The 10,617-nt window shown below is 40.4% G+C and overlaps 1 protein-coding gene across 10 annotated transcripts in view; it reads right to left on the bottom strand.

Moving 5' to 3' along the window:
• Window positions 1-10,617, bottom strand: part of FOXP1 (forkhead box P1) — a 695,723-nt gene that overhangs the window by 315,390 nt on the left and 369,716 nt on the right. The gene's annotated exons all lie outside the window — the stretch shown is intronic.

Here is a 10,617-nt window from a genome sequence, read left to right as displayed (position 1 = left end):
GGGAAGGGAGGGGAGGGAGGGAAAGTGAAAAGTGGGCATTTTCTGAATTAACATACTTAGATGCTGTTTTTCATATTTAATATTTTTAAACACTTGTAAATGGTGTAATTTCCCTTAACACAGCTGGAAAAAGGAGAGTGCGTTGGAAATGAAACTTAAGAAAGGGCCATCTACATAAAAAAATACATTTTGGTTTTCATCAGGTCTATTTTTTTTAAACAGTGGACTTTTTAATAGTGAAATTTTAACATTTCCACTTGTTTTTGATATTGTATCATAAAAGGAAGGAAGAGGTATATTAGAAGACAGAGAGAATCCCAAAACAGACAGCTACAATTACCAGGTGGCCAGGGGAACACCTTTTTCCTTTTCTGGGTCTCAGTTTCAGCTTCAGTAACTTACAAGGAATTGACCAGAGAAGGCTAACATTCCTTGGTTCTCTCTGAAGTTATAAATCTAAGAATACTTCATTGAGTGGCCATCTGGGGATCTCAGTACTAGATAGGGGAATGGCCACAAAGGACAGAGGTACACAGCTCAATTTTAAACACACCATGAACCTCCCAGGAACTCAATAAATACGCATTGCCTAAACAATTAATGACAGTACCCCTAAGGTGTGGCATGCAAGTAAACTTCAATTTTATACTTTAAAAGCAGTAAAGACATTTGAGTTTTCCAGAATAAACTGACCAAAACTCAACCAAAGCAAATTCTGGAGATGGAAATGCAGGCAAAGTAAATTAATGGCTTGCTCTGGGAAAAGAGAAGGAGTGATGTTTGGGATAACGCAACAAAGAGAGGATGAATGGCTGTCCCTTGAAAGGAAGCAAAGTTCCCCGCTCACACGGTGGAAATCAAGTTGGGGAAGTGGGAAATATGAGAAGAGAAAAAAGCCGAGCGACTTAAGGTCCAGAAATTGTGAAATCAAAGTTAATGCAAAGTGTACCTCACCTTATTATGGAAAACACATGCAGTCGACACCAGGGGATGATTTTATGTGTCTCAAATTCATGTTAATATTACTTGAAAGTAGAGGGAGAAACTGAGTGATAACCTAAAATGCCAACATCGTATTTCTAAAACTAATTCAAGAGACTGAGCTATCTTGAGACACCCTACACAGGCATACTGGCCATCATTAGTAACTGGAGGGAATCAGAAGACCCATCCTTGCAGGAATAGACAACACAAGAATGGAAATCAGCAAGATACCCTAAAAATAAGACCGAGATACAACGGTGATAACTTGGGAAAACACTCATGATATTTTAAGGGTAAAAGCAGGAAACAAAATAGTATATACAGTACAAGTAGTACATATAAACAAATCTATATATACAAAACACTGGCAGGATACAGATAAAATGTTGAACTATTTAGGTGAGGTCACCAGTGAAAATTTTCTTCCTACATTTTCATCCCCTTCTAATTTCTTTTAATGCCATTTTATCATGAAAAAAAATTAAGAAGTATATTTATCATCTTCCACAAAGAGAGGATACTCTTTGCTCACCCAATACCACCTTAATGGTATTTAGTATCTAAATAGTGACAATGCATGTTTTTCATTATTTTACCTACAATTTCCTAGATGCTCAAAGATTTGGGATCAGCCTAGAAATCTCGAAAATGTTCAACTGTTTCAGAAGTTTTGAATGAGCCAGAGCCTTTGATGCTCTTAGTTAATTTGAAAGATGGATGAACCCATCAAAGACTACCTATATTAGTATAAGGTAAAGATGATAGACTCATGTGTGGCTCAGGCACCAACTAGTACTTTACTTATCTAGAGATCAGGTTAACCACACCAAGCTACGATGTACGTTAGATGATTAAACACAACGCATTTTAAGTTCGAGATGTAAATATACATCTCCTTTCACCCCTGCCTTTTATTTGTATTTACTATCTGAACCATCGGATTAGAGAACGAGTCGCATGGCGCAAAATGCACAGGATTCCATCAGGAAACAGTGAGTTTCTCTCTGATCACTTCCCACAGGCTGTCCTATGACCTAAAGGTCAGAGCTAGACCCTGTCCGAGTGGGGCTGCAAGAGATGGAGGCACATGTGATGATCTTAACAAATAAGAGTGCCGAGCAGGCACTATTCCTGGAAAAATCATTCTAGATGCCTAATTTCCAAAAGCAGACAGGTAGCTGTATGAAACCAGGAGTGAGATTCAACCATTTTTGACTCCTGTTAAGGTTATCAATGACTCTCATGTTCAGAAACCCAATGGTCAGTTCTTTGTCATCATTGCTTTTCACCTCTGTGCAGCGCTGTATACAAGTGCCAGTGCTCTCCTCCTTTAAACAATGTCCTCAATGGGGTTCTGGTTCTCTGGAGTCCCGGAGTTTTCCTCCCATCTCTGACCTCTCCTCTGTGTCTTATGCTCAAACCTCTTAATGCTGTTGGCTTCAGAACCCACATCCTGGAGCCCTTCTCTTCTTTATCGACACCACTGTCTCCCACCTTGGTGAGCTCACCTAGGTTCATGCCTTTACTGACACTTAGACATTCTTATAAAGCCTCAACGTATAGCCCTAGCTAAGACATTTATAGACCCACATATCATATCCAAATGCCCACTTGATATCTCAGACTGGGTGAGAAATAAGCGACTCCAACCTCACATGTCTACAGCTATACTCCTGGTATCCCCTGCTTCCCCTGTCCACTCTCGACAAAGATGCTTGGCTGGACCAAACTGGAATCGGGCTTCTGAACCCATCTGTGTGCTTCCTTGTAAAGCCCAGTTTTAGCAAGAACCCTGCTCAGTCAGTTTAACCAGAACTCTCTCACCTTTGATATCTGATCACCCTTGATATCTGATTGGGTTCCTCACTCTCCACCATCCTCCAGGTGATGTCGAGTCACCCTAGCTTATCTGCAGCAAGAATCTTGTTAGATCAGTTTAGCCAGAATCCCCCCTTACTCCCAATGTTTCCTTCCGGAAACTGTCCATCTGCTGACCCCCCCGCCCTGCTTCTTGGCTATAAATTCTCACTTGCCCGTGCTGTATCTGGAGGTGAGGTCAGTCTCTTCTTCCTCCTATAGAACCTCACTGCAGCGTTCCCTACACCTATTGGGAAGGTCCCGGATAAAGAAGGCACTACCATCTTTAACGAGGGAAATTAAGTAATTTTTTCCTTTAACACCCCAAAACCTGTTCCCTCACAGGCTTCCATATTTTGGTTAGTGGCAGCCCCATCCTTCCCGCAGCTGCTTAAACTGAAAATCCTCAGTCTTCTATCTGACTTCTTTCTTTCTAACCACAATCAATCCATCAGTTGATACTACCCCATCACACAAGACAAAAATCTTCGGAGTACTCCTTGATGCAACTGTTTTCAAACTTCACATCCATTCCACCAGGAAATCCTTGGATTCTACCTACAGATAAATTCAAAATATAACTACCAAACTAAACCTGTTAGAATTTCATAAATCCCCTGCCACCTCTACTGCCATACTGATCCTGGCCGTCACCCTGTCTCACTGAGAATTATCACGGCGGACTCCTAACACGTCTTCTTGCCTATCATCTCACCCACCCACCGTCTACTTTCAGAACAGCTTCCAGGGATTCCCTGGTGGTGCTGTGGTTAGGAATCCGCCTGCCAATGCAGGGGACACGGGTTCGAGCCCTGGTCCGGGAAGATTCCACGTGCCATGGAGCAACTAGGCCACAACTACTGAGCCTGCGCTCTAGAGCCCACAAGCCACAGCCACTGAAGCCTGTGTGCCCTGGAGCCCGCGTGCTGCAACTACTGAAGCCTGCACGCCTAGAGCCCGTGCTCCGCAACAAGAGAAGCTACTGCAATGAGAAGCCCGCGCACCGCAAAGAAGAGTAGCCCCCGCTCGCCACAACTAGAGAAAGCCCGTGCACAGCAACGAAGACCCAACACAGCCAAAAATAAAAATAAATAAAATAAATTTATTTTTTAAAAAAACCCATTTCCAGAGTGATCCATTTGAAGCGTGACTCACATCTTGTGCCATCTCAAAGCCTATCCACGGCTCCCTACTTCACTAAGAGATTAAGAGTCCGGTGAGCCTTAACGCCCTACTAGGTCTGGCCCTGTTGCTTCTTGTCCTTGTCCCCCACTACTCTCCTCCTTGGATGACTTTGGTTTGGCCACAGTGGCCAACGTACTCTTTTGAGAACATGCCTTGTCTTTGCTCAAATGCCTGTGCTTCAGTTAGACTTACCCTGACTATTTACAGTTGCAATCCCCTTCCCTCTGGCAACGGGACCTCCCTTACCCGCCTATATTTTCTCCACCACACCTGTCACCTCGTATTTATTTATTATATTCCCCTACCTGGCCACACCCCCTAGAGCCATACGCAGAGGCCTTGTCGCTGTGTCATTCACTGCTCTATTCCCCATCAGCTTGAGCAAAACTGCCCAACAGAAATACAATGCCTGCCACACAGGTAATTGTAACCATACTGGAGAAAGTCAAAAGAAACCGTGAAATTAATTTTAATATTTTACTTAATCCAATGTATCTAAACTATGCTCATTTTAATGTGTAATCAATAAAGAAGAGTTATTCAAATATTTCACATTCTTTTTTCCATACAAACTCCTTGAAAGGCTTTGTGGATTTTAAGCTTACAGTATGTAAGTTTGGGCTAACCACATTGCAAGGGCTCAACAGCTACATGTGGCCAGCGGTTTCAACATTAGACAGTGCAGCTCTATTCGACTCTATTTTTTTTCTGCTCTGTTGTATACTTATTCTATTTTTCTTTTTAATTCTTGGGCACAGCCCACTGAATTGATTTCCCAACCCACAAATGGGTCCCAATGTGCCCTGTGAAAATCACTGCTCTAAATAAACTTTAAAGAACGTCATCTGTAATGACTGGATTTTTGGACTCTTCCTTTGGCCTCCAGCGACTGCTCATGACACTTTAAAAGAGAGATTGACTTCCAGAAAAGAGCGGGCTGGAGGAAAGGGTGAGGAAGTGAATATCCATGCCAGTCCATGAACCGAAATCATCAAAGTCCATATCCAATGATGCAAGATTTTTTTTAATTAAAAGGTAATTTTATTTTTTATTTTATTTTATTTTATTTTGCGGTACACGGGCCTCTCACTGCTGTGGCCTCTCCCGTTGCGGAGCACAGGCTCCGGACGCGCAGGCTCAGCGGCCATGGCTCACGGGCCCAGCCACCCTGTGGCATGTGGGATCTTCCCGGACCGGGGCACGAACCCGTGTCCCCTGCATTGGCAGGCGGACTCTCAACCACTGCGCCACCACGGAAGCCCAATTAAAAGGTAATTTTAAATAACTCACTCCACTGTCAGATGATTAACAAAACATCTAACTACCTGTAATTATATACATGCTACTATACAACATACAAGGGAAAGTCTGCATAACCTTCACACTTCAAAAAGAGTGCATCTGAACAGAGCACAAATACTTCAAGTTTTTCATTTTTCTCCCCCTCGCTCTCAACCCATGCAAAGGCCGTGGAAGTACAATAGTTCAGATCAAGGACAGAGAAGTACAAACTTAAATGATTAATTTCATTTTCCGTTTATGAAAGTCCTACTCACCAGCAGACTTTTAAAAAGACACCATCAACTTCAAATCCAAACTCAGCCCTGGGCAGAAGGTGTCAACTTCTAAAACAGACTCAAAATAAGGATTCTACCATTGATATACCGTTTCCTCCTTTAAGGTCCTGGATGTTACTAGATACATTAGAAAGCATGCACTCAGGGTTACCACAGGTGTGCTACCCTAAACAGGGTTTTGTTTTTATACATTTTTGAGCTTCAGATTTTCTCTGAGATTTCTGAATTGCCAAAGCAAGGCAATACTTCCTACATCTCTGGTAAGCTGTTAGGTTTTCACCTAAGCTGAGAACTTCTTCCGAAGATACTCAAGGTAGGCAGTTTCGATATTTGTGCCCTTGGCAGACGAAAGAGCAAAAGCGTCATTTAAAAAACATGACTAAAACCATGTGTTATTTGTATTTTTACCGTTCGCTGTGAAAAATATGGCTACTTGATAACTGTTGCAAATGTTGTCTTCACTACAAAACTCGCCTTCATGTACATTTCAACAAGTGACTTCTGCTTGAAAAAGAACTCTATTGAGCATATTTCTCTGGAAATCAATATTTAAAATTTATTTTCTTTGAAACGAACATTCAAGAGAGACAGCTCTTGTTTACAGAGTTACTGAGTTTAGCATTATGGCTAACAATGTTTAAAAACAGCTAACTTAAAATGCAAACATTTAAATTCTGAAGTTTAACTGTTGGGAGGCCAAGTCTATTTCTATGGAAATATAAACAGCATGAAAACAGTAATTTTTCCCCCCAATGCCATCCCTTGTGAGAATATTTCAGGCCACCATTTGGCTGGATTTAGGAGTAAGAACTCACACAACGCTGAGGTTGTAGGACAGTTAAAAATTTAAATGCTTTGGAGGAACCTTGAAGACATTATGCTAAGGGAAAGCAGTCAGTCACAAAAGACCACATATTGTATGATTCCATTTATGTGAAATATCCAGAAAAGGTAAAACTCTACAGACAGAAAGTAGATTTGTTGTTGCCTGGGGCTGGGTTGAAGGGATTAACTGCTAGTTGGTATGGGGTCTCTCTCTGAGGTGATGAAAATGTTCTAAAACTAGATTGTGATGATGGTTACAAACTCTGTGAATATACTAGAAACCACTGAACAGTACACTTCAAATGAGTGAACGGTAATGTGTGTGAATTATATCTCCGTAAAGCTATTAACAAAAAATTAACACACCTAATAACATTCACAACAACACTGGCATGAAAGATACAAGGAAATCAAGTTAGTCTAACTTAGCTTTCCGATAATAGTAAAATACATAAATTCCTGACACCCTGGTCTCCGTGTTAGAGAACACTTTCTCATAGCAACCAATATTTGCCCTTGCGAATACCTGTCACCATCATCCATAATGTCTGTCTTCCCCTTTACAACGTAAACTCCAGGAGGACAGAGACGGTATCCTGCTTATGTAGTGCTATAATCCTAGCACCTAGCACACAATCATCAATAAACGCCTGCAGTAAGAATTAACGTATATACACATGTAGTATGTACCTTTGTATGTATGTATGAGTGAATGAAATTACTGGACTGAGGCATTTCAACCAATCAAGTTGCCAGTGTCCTAACTGTCGCCTGAAATCTGTTCTCCAATTCTCCCATGCTCCTGGCTACCCAGCTAGAGACATTTCCCAGCAGTCCTTGCAGCTTCTTGTGAAGTGATCATAATCTTACCAATTAAACGTCAATGGATGTGATGTGTGCAATTTTTAAATCATTTGCTTCAAAGAAAATTGCTTGCCTTGGACTTCACTGTATTTCAACCATGTAGATAAGGACAAAGGCCCAAAGCAGAGAAGCACAAAAGAGAAAAGAACCCATCCAGTCAAGCCAGACGGGCCAGATTATTAGATGAGACAGGGAAGTAAACTTCTATTTGATTTAAAGCCATTGTATGTTGGAGTCTTTATGTTATATCAGCCTAGTCTTAACTCTGAGTGTTACAACCCAGGCATGGGTATATGAGTATGAAGGGGAGGCAGGATGGAATTCAACGCTTAACTAAACTGACTAGTCCTCTCAGCCAACGTGCTCAGCTGGTATCACTCTTTCCCAGTGTCTTTATAACAACTTCATGAATAGGCAAATAATTCAAATGCTTACTGCTACAAAGAGGTCATTTTGAATGGATTTCACTCGGAATATCGTTGTCACTAAGTAAACATTTGAATCGCGTAAATATACACTTTCAAAAGAACCAATGAATACATTTAAAATGGCTGGATGGCTATTTTTAAGTGTGTTCGTAACCAAGAAATCACTTGTAGTATGTAAGACACAATGAGTGAAGTCTATAAAGATGCCGTATCGCTCCTTAATCTAACAAAAAAATAGCTCAAATTGGGGGTGGAAGAAAAAGTGCAGTGATCGCCCTTTCTTTTCGATTGTTTTTAACTTTCTCATTAACAAGCTGACTATGAAACTGAAGCAACACAAAAAATGAAGTTTGAAGATGACCAATATTTAAAGAATAACCATTTAACTGTAATCTATATAAGCTTCATGGTTATCATCAATTAACTCCCACTGTCATTCAGAACTGAATCCAAGACAATGCATTTCACAAATTGGATTTGAAGTTTTAGCAAAAACCTGTGTGGGTGAATTGCAAATGTTTGGGGGAAGCAGGGGGAAAAAATGACACAGAAACCTATATATTAAACCACCAAACCAAGGCAGCCATGATAGAATGGCATCAATATAATTGTGACCAGACCAAGCTGTCCTTTTAGCTCCAGTCTTGATATTTTACATGACCTTGGATAAGTTACTAATGTGACCAGTTTCCCAGTTTGTAAAGTGGGGATTATAATAATTACTGGCTACCTCTCAGGGATGCCAGCAACCAGACCCATTTTGTAAAGTGCTCATATCTACTTGGAAGAAACTGTTCTATCACTACCAAGTATGATGAGTGTTATTTATGATCTTTCAGACCTCTGAATCTAACTTGGAAAAATGTCTTCATCTGGTTTTCTGAATTTTCCTGGCCACTTTTATGCACATAACCAGTTGTTCCCAGAGTGCCACTGTAGGCACATTTATTTGCACTTATGCTGACTGTTAATGAGTCCCAGATTTCGAATTTGGGCATGCCACTGACTGAGGAGCTCCTGGTATCTGAAATCTCTATCCTCTGAGTAGTGTGTAAGATGGTGCTGGTCTCTTGACCATCACTGGACAGCACAGTATCTTTGTTTAAGGTCTGTTCACTGGGAAGAAACACTAAGCATTCTATCCATTTTATAAATTTTTTTAGATTTTATATTTTTAACAAATCTTTTTTTCCTTCATGTATAAGAGGTCAAGATATGTAAGGATTAGTTTTCGAAGGATCCTTGAGCTTGTTAAAAGGTAAAAGAGTACATGTAGGTTATTATTTATTTCTCTATGTATCTTATTTCTAAAAAAAAACTGAAAAGGGAGTCAAAACACAAGTGGAACTGATATTGTAGAAGAAAAACAGTTAATAAAATGTTAATTGGGAGTAGGAAAAATGAAGTTGACTTAAAAGCAGAATATCAACAAAAAGTTGCAGTTAAAAAATGCTACTAAGCTTAAGCAAAAACTCTTACTGAGATTCCTAGCAGTCAAGACAAAAAGAAAAATTAGATGAGTTCGTTGTTCAGCTTCCTTTGTTTTATGAAAGGAGGCATCAGGAGGACAAAATTTTTCTATTCTCCTTAAATTTGACAAAGGTTTCCTGATCTGCAGGATACTGTATAATACACCATGTTCTTGACAGTAATTATAAAAAAGCTTGTTTTTTCCTCCGCATGGACTACCTTTCCTAGTCAACTAATGACAAATTCCTGAAAACTTTTTTTCCCCCAAACTTGCCCTTGACTATTGATATCTTTAACCTTGAACGGTATCATGGAATTGGGAAAAATCATACTGCACAAATGTAAACATTTTCACGTCATGGGTGTAAGCAAGGTCATCATAGTGACATCAGTCAGGAGCGAAATAATTTATGCTTACAGGTGATTCCAAATAAAACAGTGAAAACCTACTCATTAAGCCCACTTTTGGAGCTGGAGCGATAGTTCATCTTTTCAACCACTTTTCCAGCTTTGTTTCATCACAGTTTTTAGCTGCACCAGAAACCTTTGCTAACAGCACAAAATGAGTTCAGCATCTGGCATGGCTTTCAATGAGGAACACCTTGGACTGAGATCTTGCAGGGATCACAGAGACCAGAACACACAACATGCAGCTGACTAACCGTGGCAGAGACAAAATGCCCACAAAACAGGAAATACTGACTGGACAGCCTTTTAAGAAGGCGGCTGCAGAGCCCTGAAGTAGACTAAAACTGGGAAACTGGGAAGTGCTTTGCCAGAAGTCATGCTAGGTAGGACCTGAGAGCCCCAATGACTGGTTGCAATCAACCCGTTCCATGCCAGAACATCTGAAAGGTAACATAACCTCTTTGGAGGACAACTAGGTGCCTCCCACATGGTTTAATTTAAACAACAAAGACAGTGAAATGAGGAAAGTTGGTTGGACTTTTTGGGCCCAAATCAAATGTGCCAGAATGCAACTGGAAAAACAGACCCCTGCCTTGATAATGCCTTCTAGAACCCCCAAACCCTGGGTGAGATTAAAAACAAAACCGATCTAAGAATCTTCATATTATCAAAGTTTCACCAAAAAAACCTTGCTCAACTGAAGAATGAGAAGTCTGTATCTTACAAATTCATAAACTCTAATTTGGTAAGATCTGAGCAAAGGCTTTGTGTCGTAACCAGGCTGGCAAGTAAGTGTTTTAAAGCAGACACAGATCTATCTACTCAATCAAATGGAAACACCGTTGGCCAAGATTCAAAAGTAAAATGAAGACGCCTGCTCCTTGAGAAACATCACACTTGAAAGTGACCTGCAAGACGAACTTGAGGGAGGCAACCTCTGCCCTCACCGGAGAGATACTTTGGGAATAAAAAAAAAAAAAAAAAAAAAAAAAAAAGTCCCCACAAAAAACTTTTTAACA

Source organism: Neophocaena asiaeorientalis, unplaced genomic scaffold, assembly GCF_003031525.2.
Source record: "Neophocaena asiaeorientalis asiaeorientalis breed wild unplaced genomic scaffold, Neophocaena_asiaeorientalis_V1.1 scaffold130, whole genome shotgun sequence".
NCBI lineage: Eukaryota > Metazoa > Chordata > Mammalia > Artiodactyla > Phocoenidae > Neophocaena > Neophocaena asiaeorientalis.
Note: the sequence above shows the minus strand (reverse complement) of the source record. Positions and strands in the feature narration are given on the sequence as shown.